The following is a 17,740-nucleotide window of genomic DNA, read 5'->3' as shown; positions in this document are numbered from 1 at the left end:
GCTACCTCCTCCCACATTCTCCACTTCTGGCTTGCACCCATATTCCTGTCTGCCTGTGGCAGGATGTCCACACACTTCTGAACCAAAATCTCCATCTCCTTTCTTGTGAATTGTGGCTGCCTTTTCTTTTTCACTGCTTTGGCCGGAATACTGGACCCAGCAGCCTCTTCCATGTCATCCTCCTCACCTATTTGTTTAAACGTTGAGAAATTAAAGCTTGCAAACTTGCACTATATTATGTTTAAAAAAAATCCTTGTTTGGAAATGCATGAAATACTTACCGGCAGACTCTTGGTCATTGTTTCCCTGGTCTGTAGCCATTTCTTACCTCCAAACAAGAAATACACCAGAACGTTTTTTTTGGGTCGTGACGTATTTATACATGCGTCCTTATTTTTCATCCGCATCATTGATTGTGCATTCCTATGATCCCTCCTTAATTTGTGCGGGAAAATAAACACTATTTATGGCTTGGGGCGTCTCGAGTCGAGGTGGCGGGTGTTGGTTGTTGGAGGTTACGTTGGTCGGAGTGGATTGTTGGCGGGATTGGTATTTGGCGTTGTTTGGAGTTGTTTTTGCTTTGTCTTTTTGGAGTTTTTATTTCCGTTCGCTTTTTTTGGTGTGGTTGTTTTCTTTGTCGTGTTATTTTTTGTAAGTTTTTGCCCGTCTTACTTTTGTTCACTTTGTGTCTCCTTCTTTTTGTTAATTTTGGGTCGTAAATTTTTTTCAAACTGTCCTTTGTTAGGTTTCTTTTGGCTCTGCCCCAACGACCTTTTTATCCGGTGACTTATATATCCTCTATTGGTAAGTTTATTTTTTCACTTGTTTATTAAATATTCATGTTTTTTTTACGCAACTTTGTTTGACCTTACACTTTTAACCTTTGGTTTTGTGATTCCGAAATGTATGAACTAATTAGTGCTTTTTTATCTGCTTTTTTTTTGTCTTGTATTTGCGAACTAATTAGCGCATTTTTTTTGCGTATTTTTGGACTTGTATTTGCGAACTAATTAGTGCTTTTTTAACTGCTTTTTTTTTGTCTTGTATTTGCGAACTAATTAGCGCATTTTTATTTGCGTATTTTTGGACTTGTATTTGTGAACTAATTAGTGCTTTTTTATCTGCTTTTTTTTTGTCTTGTATTTGCGAACTAATTAGCGCATTATTATCTGCTTATTTTGTTCCGTGAAATTGTTTGTGAGTTCCCTTTAGCAATTTTTTATTAAATTTGGGCCCAAATTGAGGTAGTCTGCGCAATGTCGTTTTGCTCTTTGCCCAAATGTGCGTTTCTCCCCTTTTATGTTTTGTCTTGCACCCAATTTAGATTCCTAAATGCCCACCCTAAATTGTTGCATTGTTTATTTGTTATTATTTATAGGTTGGGAACATCATGACAATACCCCGGCATGTAAGCATCATTGGATTGTATCGTCAAGCTAAGTAATTTTTCAATTATTTATGGCGAAAAAAAACTTACATTCAATTCTTGCCATTTCAGGTTGATCTTGGTCGGATTGTTCTGGCCATGCTCCCGGAAGCCGACCAACCTCAATCTCGTCCCAGGCGTAGGCATCGTAGGCGTGCAAGGCCCAAGATATATCGAACACGTGTCACCCTTTTTGGAATGCCCGATGATGAGGTGTTAAGACGCTACCGTCTTCCGCCCCAAATCATCATAGACACTCTCTCATTAATAGAGAGTGATCTTGAGCGGCAAATTGACAGTCCTACAGCAGTACCACCACTTACGCAATTTCTGGCGGTGTTACATTTCTGTGCCTCAGGATCGTTTCAAACAACGGTGGGAATAGTGGCGGGAATCTCCCAATCCTCCTATTCCCGGATCCTGAGGGCAGTGATGGAGGCACTTTTCAAGCACCTCCATCATTTTATTCAAATGCCTTTGGATATGGGTGCCCTTAGTGTGGCCAAGGCCAATTTTTACCAAATAGCTGGCTTCCCACAAATCATAGGGGTTGTGGATGGTACTCACATACCACTTCAGCCTCCAGCACGGCTGGAGGCCATATTTCGCAACCGCAAACACTATCACTCCCTGAATGTAATGGTGGTATGTGATGCCTCCCTCCAGATCCTGTCCCTGAATGCAAAATTACCCGGAAGTGCACATGACTCATTCGTCATCCGGCAATCAGGGATATGGCACAAATTAAACAACCTACAAGCTGGTGATGCGTGGCTTCTGGGTAAGTGGAGACCTTTAGTACATAACAATGTTAATCTTGATACACAGTGATCCTGATGTTGTCACTTCTTTTTCACAGGAGACAGTGGCTACCCTTGCACGCCCTGGCTGCTCACTCCTTATTTGGCTCCCACACCAGGGCCACAAAGTAATTTTAATTCCGCACTTACAGCCACCAGGCAAGTGGTGGAGCACTGTATCGGCCTTTTAAAAGGCCGAATCAGATGCCTCCACCGCTCTGGTGGCGAGCTCATGTATTTACCGGATATGGTTTCGAAAATTGTGGTCCTGTGTGGGATATTTCACAACATCGCCATAAGGAGTGGTGTCCCAATGCAGCCAGAGGATGCCTTACCTGAGGATGGCCTCCCCGAGGTTGGTCGGAGGTCAGTATGTGGGGGGGCCATACGCGATGATGTGGTGGCCAGATATTTTAGGTAATTATTGGCACCAAAGAAGTTATTTGACACAATGTGGTAAGGATTTTTGGAGACCATCTAATTAATTTGTTTTTTGTTTCCCATCTTCTGTTTGATTTCATAATCTTTGGGACTGAAACGATGACTACTTCCTGCTACCCAAAACAAACCTTCGTGGGGACACATTGGATATATATTCTGGAACCAATATTGAAACGCAACATTTGTGGAATCATGTTGGCATGCTCATTCGTCAACCGGTTCTTGATTTTTCTTTTCTTTTTTCATATGGTGTTTGATGGTTTTTTTTTTTTTGTTATCACTGTGTGTATTGTTTGTGAGCCAACACTTTGTTGTGAATAAATGTTTTGAGAGTGTAATTTTGCAAATTTTATTGACCATTGCAAGCAAGTGTAACCAGGTTCACCCACGTTAAAATTGCTTAAGGGTTAATCTTGTAATGTCGCAATTTGAGCTAAATTTAAATATGCTTTCTGGGTCAAAACCAACAACAAAAGGTATTCTGTACAATCAGTAGGCTTTGTAATCTCGGCCTAAGCAGGTTGCCCCCCAAATTGGAACATGTAAAATGTAGTAATATATAAATTGTCGCAGACCAAAAAAGCCCAAGCAGATTGTTACTGTTAGCTGTTTCATGTGCCTGTTTCCCTAAAAAATACAACACACAATCTTAGTGACATTAATTGCAAATACTTGCTGGAAGAGTCTACTTATGTCAGTGTAAACAATCTAAGATTTGGAGACAAGGAATGAGACAGAACGTGAAGTTTACATTTTTAATGAATACAACTATTTTTTGTAAAAAAAAATAAATTAGGGACGCAGGATCACAGACATATGGTCAAGGACCACCAGCAGCCCGATGACGTAGCCCCGCATCCTTTCTATGCATCCGGCTAAGTCCGCCAAACGCCTCTGTTCCTCTGTGGGTTAGAAAAGTGTGGGGCTTAATACATAATTAATGAAACCCCATGAAAAAACAAGCCAAACAAAGCTATCCAAAAATGACAATATTGTGACCCAAAGCACATTTAACCCAAAAAATCCAAGGACCCAAAAATGGACAACCAAAAAATTGCAGATTCTGACAGGTGGGATATGTGTATGGGAAAATCTGCTGTAAAAGGTAAAGACAAACAGAAATCTACACCAAATTCTGACAAACCAAAAAAAAAAAAAAAGGCACAGACACAGGATTACATACTAACATTTAAAAAAAAAAAAAAAAAAGGCAAACATACCGTTCAAAATCCTGCCCGAGCCAGAAGCAACTCCCTCGTCCTCCTCGGAGGTGCCAACATTCCCCAACGAGGTGGGAGGGGTGATTTGGGATTCAGGGGAGGGGGTAGTTACGAGAGGGGTGGTTGGAGGGGAGGGGGAATTGGGATGGAGGGGAAGGAGCCCCGACGCATGTGCCACAGGGTCTGTGCATGCTGGGGAGGAGGGGGAATTTAGGGGGGAGGATGTTTGGCTGGGGGTTGGGGAGAGGGGCCGAGAGCGCCGTCTTTGACGGCGATGACGCCGTAGTCTTCGCTCTGCCCCTAAAAGATGGGAAACAAATTGTGGTTATTTTAGAACATGACCTTGTTAAACGCTAATTTTTAACACAAAAAATATGTAAACATGCACATGCAGATATGAGTACAAAGAATAAATAGGCCATACATGAAAACATGCACATGCAGTTAGGGCCACAAAGATAAACATGAAAACCACAGTCCAAAAAACTTACTTTCCGCGATCTGCATGCGAAAGCATGCCAGCAAGCGGGGCGTCCGCCGTTGCAGGTCGGACCACCTGCGCTCCAGCTGGCCGATCTGGCGGCGTGAGCCGAAGGAACGCAGGCAGCCACGTACCTCTGCATATGCGGTACGCTTTTCCCTATTGGTGATGGGGGGAGGCTGGCTGGTGATCCGCCTGTCCATCACCTCGGTTAACACCATCAGCTCGCGCCTGGTGAATGCCGAGGCTCTCATGATGTCAATGGTGTATTTTATAAAAAACTATTTTAATAAAGAGTCGAAAAAAAATTTGATTGGCTAATGTATTTGGGAAATTAACAGGACAAATTCTATTGGTTAGTGTATGAGTCATGTGTTCGACAGGGCCACAAATCTATTGCGAGTTATGATAGGCTTGATGCAGTGACATGCGTAAGCTAATTGAAATAAAGAAATGAACCCAGTAAAATATGCGTGGTTAAAAACAAAGAAAACAAATGGATAATTGGCTCAAACATGTATTTTGACAAATAAAAGCGATAGTTTAAGCCGTACGTATTCTGCGGGTAAACACAAACACGGACAAGAGTAAAGTTTCTTGCATTGCAAACAAAAACAAAAATGACGAGCAATTAAGATAATTGTTATATTGATTGGCATGATACGATTGAGGGAGGTAGGCAGAATAAAGGAGCAGGTAATCGGAATCTGACAGGCCCACTTCCGGGTTGGACTTGTGCGTGCGTTCCCTGCAAGCCACATTGGGGATGTACGCTCGCTATTTGGCACGCTCGTTAGTTAGAGGAGGGGTCGGTAGAGTTTGGGGAGGATGTTTAGATGCGTTCGAAATTACGAGCGAGCGCTTGAATTAACATAATTCTGTACGTACGACAATCGTACGAACGCCCACTTGCGTCCGGGTCTGAATGAGGGCCTATGTCGTAACAGAAGACCAAAGAAGAAGAACCAATGAAACAATACCAGCTCATGTGCATTGTATTGACAATTCCTGAAAGAGTATATATGTGCGCTCTCTGACCCCAGTCTTGAGTCTTCTTGCTGTGCTGTTGACGGAGGTTTCTAATACTGATGCCGGTATCTGGGCCCAGAGCGCGTGCGTATATAACAAATGTACCTTGGGTCTGTATGATTTATTTGCGCTAATTGTCTTTAGATCACAGCGTGTAACTATCTGTTTTTATGTTGAATAATAACTTTTTGTGCTTTGGAAATACATTCAAAGTCTGAAGGCATTTATTTACTGTGCGACTCATTACGCTAAATTGCGACAATTCTAGAAGGTATAGGCAGGATTTAGAAGGTATAGGCAGGATTGTACCAAGGTTTAATCAGGATATAACAAAGTTAAGGTGTTTCTATGCATTATTTGTGAGTTGCAGGAATCCCATATACAGTGCCCCCAGAAGTAGTCCCCACTATGCATTGCCCCCCAGTAGTAGTCCCCCCCTATGCATTGCCTCCCAGTAGTAGTGCCCCCAGTAGTTGCCCCCCTATACACTGCCCCCAGTAGTAGTCCCCCTATGCAGTGCACCCAGTTGTGGTCCCCCTATGTAGTGCCCCTTTAATCAGTGCCCCCAGAAGTGTTCCCCCCTATACATTGCCCCCAGTAGTTGTCCCCCTATACAGTGCCCCCAGTAGTAGTCTCCACTATGCATTGCCCCTAGTAGCGACCCCACCCTGTACAGTGCCCCAGTAGTGGCCCCCCATAAAGTGTGTCCAGTAGCGGCCACCCCCACCTTTGCAGTGCCCCCACAGTGTCTCCAGGAGCCACCCCCCCCCCTTATGCAGTGCCCCTTACACACAAAAGAAAAACAACTTACCTGATCCCAGCTCCGGCTGACGACCGCCGCTGTCCGCTCTGCACTATGGGAGTGACGTCTCTCCCATCACCTGCTGCGGGGTGAGCCGGAAGGCAGAGCTCATGAGTGAGCTCCAGCCGGCTCACTCCATGGACGATGCAGCAGCCAATGAGAGTCTGTCTGACTCTCATCGGCTGCTATAACATACATACAGCTGCTGTTGGCGGCTCTGTGTTTGTTACTGTGTAGTGTGGACCGCGATCAGCACTACACTAGCGGCGGCCCGGGGGTTGCTGAAAATCTGGTCGCCAGGCAGCCAAATCTGGTCACCATGGCGACCTGGCCCCCGGGTTTTGTCGAGCTCTGTTTTAACTGAATGTGCTAAATGTGACTCGATATCTGAATTGCATGCATGTGATCCACACTTTGTACATTTTCATAGCTTGACTGTTAAGCTGGGTACACATTTAGTGATGCATACCCAGTGCCGATGTTGCATACATGCTTGCCGATGCAGGGAGCGACAGTGGGGACCATGCTTTATTCGGCAGCATGAACCCCGCTGACAATATTGGCCAAAAGACCTGCATACAGGTCTGACGGGCGATGTCACTGGCCAATGTGCCTGATGTGTGATAGGATGACATATCGTCTAGTGCAAAGGTTCCCAAACGCAGTCCTCAAGGTTCCCCAACAGTTCAGGTTTCAGAGCTATCCATGGTTGAGCACAGGTGTTTAAATCAAATTGACTGAGGTATTAATTAAGTCAACTGTGCTCAGCCATGGATATCTCGAATACCTGCACTGTTGGGGAACCCTAAGGACCGATTTTGGGAGCCTCTGGTCTAGTGTGCACCTGGCAGTACTCTACTCACAAGATATGGAGGGGAGAGCAGAATGAGCATGCTATTAGCCTCTAGAAAATGTAACAACTTCAATAGGCTTATTAAAAGAAAAAAATAATAAAATACGTACCATGTATGAAACCTGCGAATGTCAAAAAGTACAGCATATTTTGGGGAAATCAGTCTGTACCCCATAAAAAGCCTAACTGACCCTGGAAGTCAATATAGAAGTGTATTCATAGTCCTAATAATAGTATTTTGGGTTGTTAATTTGAGTCAAATGGCTGTTATATGCAAAATTATTATTTATTTATATGGTGCCACAAGTTTTCTGCAGTGTCTTACAAAGTACATAAACAAATAGGTGACCAATGACTTACAGTACAATACAGGACGAGGACATGGATAATATACATTGCTACATTAGCGACAATAGCACCCACATAAGCAGCATGGCATAAACAACCAAGTGTTAGGTGCCCTAGTAGAGGCTGAGGGAGAGAGCTCCAAAGTAGCGGAGCAGCACGGGCAAAATCTTGAAGGCAGGAGTGGGAGGAAGTAATCAGTTGGTATGAACGGCGGCGTACATTAGTTGAGCGAAGAGGGCAGACAGGAAAGTGAAGAGAGATGAGATTAGAGATGTCCTACCCCCAGAGACTTCCCCCCCCCCTAGTGCTAACTATAACCTCCCCCCATCAGTGCCTAACCCTCCCCCACACCCTAAATCTTTGTAGTGGGGTTAATGATAGGCTTCGGGATTTTAACGCCTATCTTTTGTCCCTTGTCGGGCTGTCAGTGTCGAGATATCGGCGGGTGCCATCACACCCACCGGTATTCTGACTGCATCCCATCCCATCCATACAGTCCCAAAATACCTGATCCAGTACTTTAAATACATTTTCCAACAATTTTTACATTTTCACCTAAATAATTACATGTCATTATTAGAGGGAATTAAACTAATTGTATTTATTTATTGGCCTAATTAGTCATTAGGGGGTGTCCAAAGGGTTCTGAACGAAGTCCCCACATTTTTAGGGCAATGTAGGGATTTTGCACATCTTTTCACCTGTCTCTGAGATGGTGAAAGTTTTTGCCTGTCTCTGCCTATGGCGTTTTCGCACCTGCAAAAACGTTTGGAAATTGGTGCGATACGCTGGGATCCTCTAAAAGATCACATCGGCGAACACTTCTCGCCAAATGCGGCTTTTCTCTCCTAATTGATTTCGGCCCTTAGTATGAATTAGTAGAGGGATGTGTAACGCATTTTATCTTACTTGTTTCTAATCTCTGGATCTTCACGTTCTTTGGTGGGAAATGTAACGTAATGATATAGGGAGGAATGTGTATTTTCTAACTGGTTCACTATGGTATTGCAGACGTGTGGCCTTTGTAGTAGAATTTCTGACCTAGTCATGTGGAACACTATATGTCCATAAATAGGTTAGGCTGATGACACAAGATCGAGTTATAAGGGTACATGACACATCAAATGTAATCAGCTATGTGCAAAGGCAGCACTGTTACTGTCAGTGCAGTTTTACAGAGGAACTAGATCCAGCTCTTAAAATGATTCTGGCACTGCGTGGCGGATTTAGCTTTCTCTTTAGGGAAGTGCTTTTGCTGTCCTACTTTAGTCATATTTATTAAAACATTGATAACCATTGCCTTTTTGGCTTTTAATAAATGTGCACTTTCTCAAACAAGTCTTTAAGCTTTTAGGGCCTGATGCTAACTTGAGCATATGCTCATTCATCTTGCAGACTGTATCTTGCATGCTCTTGCACTGCACATGCTCAGGCCCGGCGACAGTGGGGGACTAAGGGAACAACTATACCAGGCCCCGAGGTCCAGACGGGCACAAAACGGAGTTGCCGGGACCCATAGCTGCTGCCCAGCCCCAGCTCCCTTGTAGCCTGGTCCAGGCAGCGCTGGGCTCTTCCAGGTGGCTCAGCTGAGGTCCGGCCCGGGCATGACCTTTAAGTCTGCAATGTGGCAGAGTGACGTAATAGGTCACATCGCCACACGTCTTCCGTGCCCGTCAGGCAGGCAGTGGTGGTGAGGAGGAGTTGAGGCTGCCGTTAGGATAATAAATAGGAAGGTGATAGGGGCTGGGGACAGAAGGGGATTGGGGATGGAGAAAGGTGATGGGGGCTTCTGGGCTGAGGATGGTGATGAAAGACTGCGAATGGCTGGCTGCAGACTTTCCCTCCTACCCCTGAGGCATTCACAGCACTGTCATCAAGAAGACCTTTGTAAGAGCCGCCAGACAAGACCTACAGTCTGCATCGTTAGTGACAGAGAGACAGTGTAGTAAGTCATATTGTTTTTACTTTATTTATAGGTTGGCTTATCTTTCAGTTAACATGATCATGCTTCACGTATAACATGTAGGGGAGGGATGTGCAGGATCGGGGGTGGTGGTGAGAAGGTGGGGCCCCAGAGACATTAGTGGCCCGGGCCACGAGATTTCTGTTGCCGTCCCTGCACATGCTCAACCTTTGTAAATAGTGTTGATACATCATTGTGCGCATTTTGAGCACATCTTCGCTGGTGACTGAAGAGGCATAATGGGGCATTCTAAGGTAGTTAAAGTTCAGTGCGGCTGTATGCTTTCAGACATATCTCTTGCTCTATAGACTAGTATCACATCTAGTGTATGGATAGTGGCATACCACAAAATGCATACAACCTCTGCATATGGGCTAAAATCAGGGGTTAAAGTGGGGCGAAACTGCATTCCCTCACTTCCATTTGGAGACGGAATCAGTTCCACCTCCTCCGACCCACCTTAGCCCGACGCTTCAGGGAGGCTCCATTGGCGGGGCACCCGCTGAGATTTTGTTACCAGCAGGCGCCTGGCTCCCTCCCCGCAGCGGCAGCTGGAGGGTCACTCTGGAGCTTTGACTTTCGGCTCTCCCCACTGGCACTATGGGAGAGATGTCATGATGTCTCTCCCATAGTTCAGCGGAGCAGCCAGGTGGACCGGAGGCAGCGGATGCAGGAGCGGGGTTTAAGGTAAGGATTGTTTTTTTTTTTTTTTTGTGTAAGCGGCTTCATATTGGGGGCATAACTTCTGGGGGCACTGCTAGGGGCATTACTCGGGTACAGCTTCTACAGGGGGCATTACTACATCGGGCACCACTCCTGTGGGCACTGCATAAGGGGCACCACTACTGGGGGCACTGCATAAGGGACATTATCACTGGGCTCACTGCATAAGGGGCACCACTCCTGGGGGCACTACCACTAATGTGGGCTCTGCATAAGGGACACTACCACTACTGGGGCACTAAATTCAGGGCACCGCTACTGTGGGCACTGCATAAGAGGCACTACCACTACAGGGGCCACAGCATAAAGGGCACCACTCCCAGGGTTAATGCATAAGGGGCGCTACTACTGTGGGCATTATGTGTATTAGGGGCACTACTGTGGGCATTATGAGTAAAGGGCAAAAATGTGGGCATTGTGTAAAAGGGGCACTGCTGTGTGTCATACATGAATAAGGGATACTACTATGTGGTGTAATGTGACAGGGTGAAACTCCCCTGAATCAAGATTGTGCTACTGTGTGGCGTAATTTGAATTGGGAATACTATTGTGAGACCACGCCCTTGTTTTCAGAGCTGTCCCTTTAGTAGCAATGGGGAAGGGGGGAGGGGAGTTCCACCACTTCTCTAGGACCACTTTAAGCACTGGCTAAAATACTAATTACTTTCCCTTTGCGCAATGCCAGAGCAAAGATGGTCGTCTTATGTTAAACTCTGCTATAGGTCTGTAAGATCCTTCATGCATTATTGACTGAGAATTTGCCCTTTAATTGGTCTGCAATGGCAGTGCCTGGCAACATTTATTAGGAAAAGGGCACCAATTTCTAAAGAAAATATATGGAAGGAGTTGCTGCAGCTAAATAATAAGTCCTAAATATGAAAAAATTTAGGGACTGTGGAAGAAATTAAATGGCAACAAATTTGAAAAAGTTCCTAGTCTCGAATAACATACAAAATTTGTGTTCCTACCTTTTTTCTGTGTTCCATCAATTTTCCTTTCCACATGCCCCAAAACATTTTTTTTTTTTTTTTACTATGCAAGTTCTTCTAACCTGAATTGAGCAGCCTTCCTGTTGTCCAGAAAGAGTGTCACCCCCTCTCAAAAAAAAAAAAAATGCAAAACAAAAATAATCTGAACATGAGATGGCGCTGAATATAAAGGTGATTTCCAAAAGAACTACTTAAACCTCCTTTTGGTTCGATGTCCTTCTTCATAGATAATAAAGTTCCTCTAAGGTCCTCTTAGATCTAAAGAAATCCTGGATAGTAGAGGGGTTATAACCCTTATAAAGAGGAGCCCTGGCTCTTTGGGTTATAAAGTTAGGAGGAACCTAATAAACCTTGAGATGATACTACTATACAGTAGTATATAGAACGATCAGACTGCTAAGGTTCTCAACAACTTGTGCATGTTTATGTCTGAGCTACTGGACTTGGAATTCACATATTTGCACTTACCAAGTCCTTCATGTAAATGTGCAGTTCCTTGACAAGCCTTTCTAATTAAGTATTAGGGGTAAATTTACCAAGATTCGAGATTGCCCCGATTTACAGTGAGATTAATCTTGCCAGAACTTTTTAGCTCTCATATTTACCAACAGGCGATTTGTTCAAAATATAATTGGCCGATGGTGAAGCAGAATGAGATATATCCCCCGAGTAGCAGGTTTTGCAGGAGATTATTCACCCGAGATTGTAGAGTTTTCTCTCTGCCCAACTTTCCCAGTTGAAATAACCGGGGTCGAGCGACAGGCATTTCAACTCGGGTAATCAGCAGAGTTGAAAACGAGTTCAACCTGGCTCGAGGTGCAGTGTGAATGGGTGACCCGGGTCCCGTTCACTGCATAGAGAGAGCCGGCGCTTGGAGACTATGTCAACTCCAAGTGCCGGCTAAGCAGTGATTGATGGTGACATCATCTATCCGGCATTATTGCCGGGTCGGGCCGCCGGTCTGAAACTAACACACTATAAAAACGCTACTTAACGTTTTCCCAAGCTCATGTCATACTTGAATTTCTTTGTAACTATGAATTTGAAGGTTTTTTTTTTTCCAGGCACAATACTACTTTACTAGTATGCTCCCTCATTTATTGGCTTTAGATTGGATTAATCAGTAAGATACCTCCTTCTTATCCAAAAACAACTCTGGGAAAGCTATTTCTATTTTTGACCAAATTGTTCAGATTCCACACTATGATCCCTCTAAAACTGGGCATCCACTATACAATTTTCTGTCAGATATCTGTCCAATCTGGGTGGTTGGAATGAAAACCTGGTAATGTATCGGAGCAAATGACAGTCAATCATATGGTTTTACACACTGAAGAAAGGACAAAAAAAATAAAAAAATTGTTCAAATTGGTTAAGTTTGTGTGTTTTAACCAAATTGGCTGAACAACCATTTTTGGCTTTATTCCAGCGTTTGTGAGCAAATGGACGATCGTCATTTGCTCCCATACATTACCAGGTTTCATTCCAACCAGCCAGATATCGGACAAAAAATTGTATAGTGGATCCCCAGTTTAACACTACAGTAATTGGTAAGTGGTGGGAACTCTCTGGGTACACACCTGAAAGATTTATCTGCAGATGGTGGTTGTTTATACACATTGACCAACTGTCATTGCCAGCTAAAGATATATCTCTTGTGAGGACATTAATTGGCCAATCTTTTACGCTGTACACACTGGCAGATCGTCTTTGTGAAATGTGCCAACTCTTCTTGTAATTTACATAGTGGGCTTGCCTACTGAACAGCACATAGGGAAATGAAATAGGCCCTCTCTTTTCCTGTTATCCTCTGCTGCTGTATCAGCATCTGTGTCATATGGAAAATAAAAATAAATGCTATCCATGTTTTTATATACTTTAAAAGATTATTATATGGGTATGACTTTGGGAACCTTAGATGGCAGCCACAAAAGTGCAGTTCTACCTTTTAGAATTTCTTTTTCTGATTCCTACTTCAAGCTGCAAACAATATAGTAAAACTTTAAGTAGTATATGCACCTGGGTTACACCAGGAGAGAACAATAGTATATGCACCTGGGTTACACCAGGAGAGAACAATAGTATATGCACCTGGGTTACACCAGGAGAGAACAGTAGTATATGCACCTGGGTTACACCAGGAGAGAACAATAGTATATGCACCTGGGTTAAACCAGGAGAGAACAGTAGTATATGCACCTGGGTTACACCAGGAGAGAACAGTAGTATATGCGCCTGGGTTACACCAGGAGAGAACAGTAGTATATGCACCTGGGTTACACCATTAGAGAACAGTAGTATATGCGCCTGGGTTACACCAGGAGAGAACAGTAGTATATGGGCCTGGGTTACACCAGGAGAGAACAGTAGTATATGCGCCTGGGTTACACCAGGCGAGAACAGTAGTATAACATCTATCTTTCCTGTCACATTCTGACAGCCATGACTTTTCTTAACCTGTCCTATTCCTTTTCCCATATATTCTTTTTTTTCCCCCTGACCCTTTCTTATATCCATCACCCATTCTGACATCTCCTCCCTAATCCCCTCTTACATTCATTATTGCTGCGGACCTGAGTAGGGACTGCAGTGCCGATGCATTGAAGGGGGACTGAGGCAATAGTACATTTGTTAGAAGACTCCAGCAACGGTGGCCTTTGAAAAGGGACTAAAGCCGGGTACACACTAGCCCTCTGTCATCGTCCACATCGGCCAGTGTATACCGGCTATGTAGCTGATGAAGCACGCTTTTGCGTGTCATCAGCGACATCGCCTGTCTGACCTGATGGGCGATATCGTCAGTGGGGGCCGTGCTGCCCAATGCAGCATGGCCTCCACCGTCATCAGCAAGTGTGAATGCACTTGCCGATGCCGTAACCCTCCACACACGACATCGGTTGGGTACACATCACTAAGTCTGTACCCAGCATAACCGCTGACCAGGCCTCATGATGGTCACAGTACTGTGCCCACATCCTCCTTCCACCCTACCCCCAGTGTCTTGGGCTCCCCCTGTGCACTGCGCAAACACATCTGCCAGAGGTCCGGTACTTTCAGATAATCCCAAAAAAAAAAAAAAAAAAAAAGGACAGAATTATAATTTAATATTGCTTTATTTGAATGTCATTTAGATTTATACAAACATGGATACCCCCCTGTCTCTCCCTGCACGTCGCTCCCTGTCCGTCCGTCCCTCTCTGTTCGTCTCCCCCTTTTTACACACACACACAGATCTCTCTCTCTCTGTCTCTCCCTCTCTTCCCCCCCCCCCCCCACAGTATGGGTGTTGTCGAAGCTGAATAATTGACTGAGACAAGTTCAGTTTAAAATTTAATCGCAGCGACACCATCTTGCGAATGGCCACAAGACTCCATTTAAGAAATGCGATCGCAAGACGCCATTTTGCGAATCGCCGCCTAAGCACCATTTTAGGTGAACTCACAATATAGTACATGTGGCGATATTTATATTAGCACAATGCGATCGCTTCTGTCATCATTTCTCATACACACAATAACACTCACAAGAGCGCTATTAACTAGTCGCATATTAGCGAATGCATAAGACTTTGTATGAAACCGCTGAAAAAGTAGCTTTATGCGCACGCATCTGTCCCAAGTTAACTAGCGTCCTTATACCAAACCCTGAACACCCACACATTTCATATTCACTCATAAGGTTCAATAAGCATCAAAATGTATGATTTAAGTTGGTTTAGTTAGTTTAAATACTGAGAAATAAAGGTATTTGATAAATAAGGTATTATACATGATAAGCAAGCTGTATTTGGTCTTGTTCTGATGCGTACGCTTCTTACAGCATCCCGGTGTTATCGGTGGAGAGATCGCATCATGCAAACTCAAGTTACGGATCGCAGAACTTACAAGCAACAAAATGTTTAGCTTTTGGAATGTTACAGGAGGCGTTATTAGAAAGATTCCCCTGCTGTTAGAGGCAGGGGGAGTCTACTTGAACCAGCCTGTTAAATGTGCTGTAACATATGCTTCTCCTCTGGGAACCAATGACATCAGCAGGAAATTTCCCCTTTGTCCTGTTTTAGTCTGGGGGGGATAAATACATGTGCCCAAATACTGTTTTTTTAGTCCATGCTGAATGCTGTATGTACTGAGGGTCTCTAGTCTGAGGTCTATCTCTGGATCCGGAGGCGCAGCGTATGTATACTGTACTTGGGTCTGTAATATTTCCTTTTACGCCTAAATTGTGTATGTATCAATTGCGTGTAACTGACTGTACTTTTACCTGAATAATACTTGTGCGTTGGAACCACAGATTCCACTCCTGTCTTTATTTGCGGTCAGACTGCATACGCAACTTAGCGTTATTCTTAGAGGTTTATAGGAAGGATATTTAGAAGGTATAGGCAGGGGAATATAAAGGTTCTGATCCAGTTTCGTTAGTGTGTACTGCACAGTCCAAATTATATATATATATATATATATATATATATATATATATTACACACACACCGGAAGTGGAGTCATGCTAATCCCGCACCATGACTCCACTTCGGTTTTCAGCAGAGGGACTGCGATCACGTGATCCGGATGTGACGAGGACCCAGAAGTGTTGGAGACCTGGGCCCGGCGGTGGCTAATGTATTTATACATGTACTGTGTGTATCACATGTTCTTACATTGTCCTGACGACGGAGTAAAATCCAAAACGTTGACAGTTGGACCCTTGTGTGGTGTTGATTCATTTAAAAGTCTGTTTGAGTGCCACTCATTGCGCTGCCCTTTTCTACTACTTGGAGGGGAGCACCGCGGCTATTGACCATTGGATTGGGGAGTGCAGACTCTTTTGGAACACTATATATTTATATAATTATTTTTTTGCATAGAGGCCCCTGGTTGAGGCTCCCACTCTAGGCTCCCTCTGACAGGGCCTCACAATGGTCATATTCCACACCCCCTTATCTACCCATTGGCCAGGATGGCACTCGCTAGGGGCGCCATCCCATGAATTGTCCGCTTGGCGTCACAAGATGTAGCCGTTCACAGAGCCACACATGACAGACTCCGCCAAAGGCAACATCTACTGACCAGCGGTCACCTGGCTGCCTGTTGGTTCCCACCTGACCTGCTCCATATCCTTGTAACGTCGCAGTCATGACGACACAATGCTGCCGGAGACTGAGAGAAGACTCACGGAGAGTTTGACCATGGAGGAGGAGCAGAGTAGACGGGAATACGTGAAGAGAGAAGAAATTAAGAACTACAGGGGTAGAGGGAGAAAAGAGCACAATAACAGAGAAGGGGGGGCACAGTAACAGATGAGGAGGAGGGGGGAGGCACAGTAACAGAGATAGGGAAGGGGAGGCACAATAACAGAGATGGGGAGGCACAGTAACAGATGAGGAGGAGGGGGGGGGGGAACAGTAACAGAGGGTGGGGAAGCACAGTAACAGATGGGGAGGAGGACGGGGAGGCACAATAACAGAGATGGGGAGGAGGAGGGGGAGGCACAATAACAGAGATGGGCAGAAGGAGGGGGAGGCACAATAACAGATGGGCAGAAGGAGGGGGAGGCACAATAACAGATGGGCAGGCACAATAACAGATGGGCAGAAGGAGGGGGAGGCACAATAACAGATGGGCAGAAGGAGGGGTGGCACAATAACAGATGGGCAGAAGGAGGGGGAGAGGCATAGTAACAGATGGGGAGTAGGCAAATTAACAGATGGGGAGGAGGGGGGAGATGCATAGTAAGAGAGATGGGGGGGGGGGGGGGGAGTACAATAATAGATGGGGAGGAGGCACAGTAACAATGATGGGGGAGGGAGGAGGCACAGTAACATAAGGAGGAGGCACAGTAACAGTGATGGGGGAGGGAGGAGCACAATAAAAGTTGGGGAGGAAGGGGTAGAGGGCAAAATAATAGAGGACTGCTCCTCTCCTGACAGAAGTGGAACAGAGCAGAGATTGTCCAGCTGCAACCAGTGACCCCCTGCCCCTTCACAGTGTAATTATTCCAAAAAATATGAGGGGGTGGGGGTGCCAGTTCCTTTCTTTGCAAGGAGCGCTCTGTCCTCTAGAAACACCGCGGCTCACAGTTCTGCCTGGCAGGGGCTCACACTTGTACTCACCCAGACACAGGGGCAGGGTTGCTGGTGGTGCTTAGTGGATGCATGCGTCATGCTGATTGGAGGACACACACGTCACGGCTGCTGCTGTCAGCTCCATCTGACCGAGCCTCCCAAATGTCACATCAACTCCTACCTGGCCTCCCCAGCTCCGACAAAGCCCCACCCCCTTCACCCATGTCGCGGCTCCTGCTGGCTGGGAGCAGGGCTGGTGGCTACCGCACAACCCCGTACGGTTACTGCTATTACCCATCACTTACTGCTCCCACTGTCGGCTCACACATGTCACCGCTCCCCCTAAAGCCTAAACGGACTTTACGACATTTGCCACCCCTCCAACAGCGTCCTGCCCCCTGGCTGTAAACTACTCACCTTTCCCCAGATCTCCGGTGGACGCTGACGGCGAGATCCTGTCCCACGCCGATTCATGCTGCTCCCATCACTGACTGTGATCACATGGTCATGGAAGTGCAAATGAACACTCTTTTGCTTTAGTGCACAATCAAATTTTATATGAAAGTTAGGGCGGGGACTGAGTGGAGTAGACCCGCCCCTACCAGCA

The 17,740-nt window shown here is 45.3% G+C and overlaps 1 long non-coding RNA gene across 1 annotated transcript; it reads right to left on the bottom strand.

Annotated features, from left to right (window-relative positions):
* Nucleotides 1-3,468: 3,468 nt before the first annotated feature.
* On the bottom strand, nucleotides 3,469-17,721 carry LOC148529129 (uncharacterized). Its single transcript, XR_015877829.1, has 3 exons — nucleotides 17,551-17,721; nucleotides 3,888-4,187; nucleotides 3,469-3,569 (listed from the first exon to the last, which is right to left on the bottom strand). It is a non-coding gene; the product is annotated as an uncharacterized LOC148529129 (long non-coding RNA).
* Between the last annotated feature and the right edge of the window lie 19 nt (nucleotides 17,722-17,740).

The sequence above is a fragment of the Taudactylus pleione genome, unplaced genomic scaffold (genome assembly GCF_031769625.1).
Source record: "Taudactylus pleione unplaced genomic scaffold, aTauple2 ptg000086l, whole genome shotgun sequence".
NCBI lineage: Eukaryota > Metazoa > Chordata > Amphibia > Anura > Myobatrachidae > Taudactylus > Taudactylus pleione.
The sequence above is the reverse complement of the archived record's forward strand: the minus strand, read 5'-3'. Positions and strand labels throughout refer to the sequence as shown.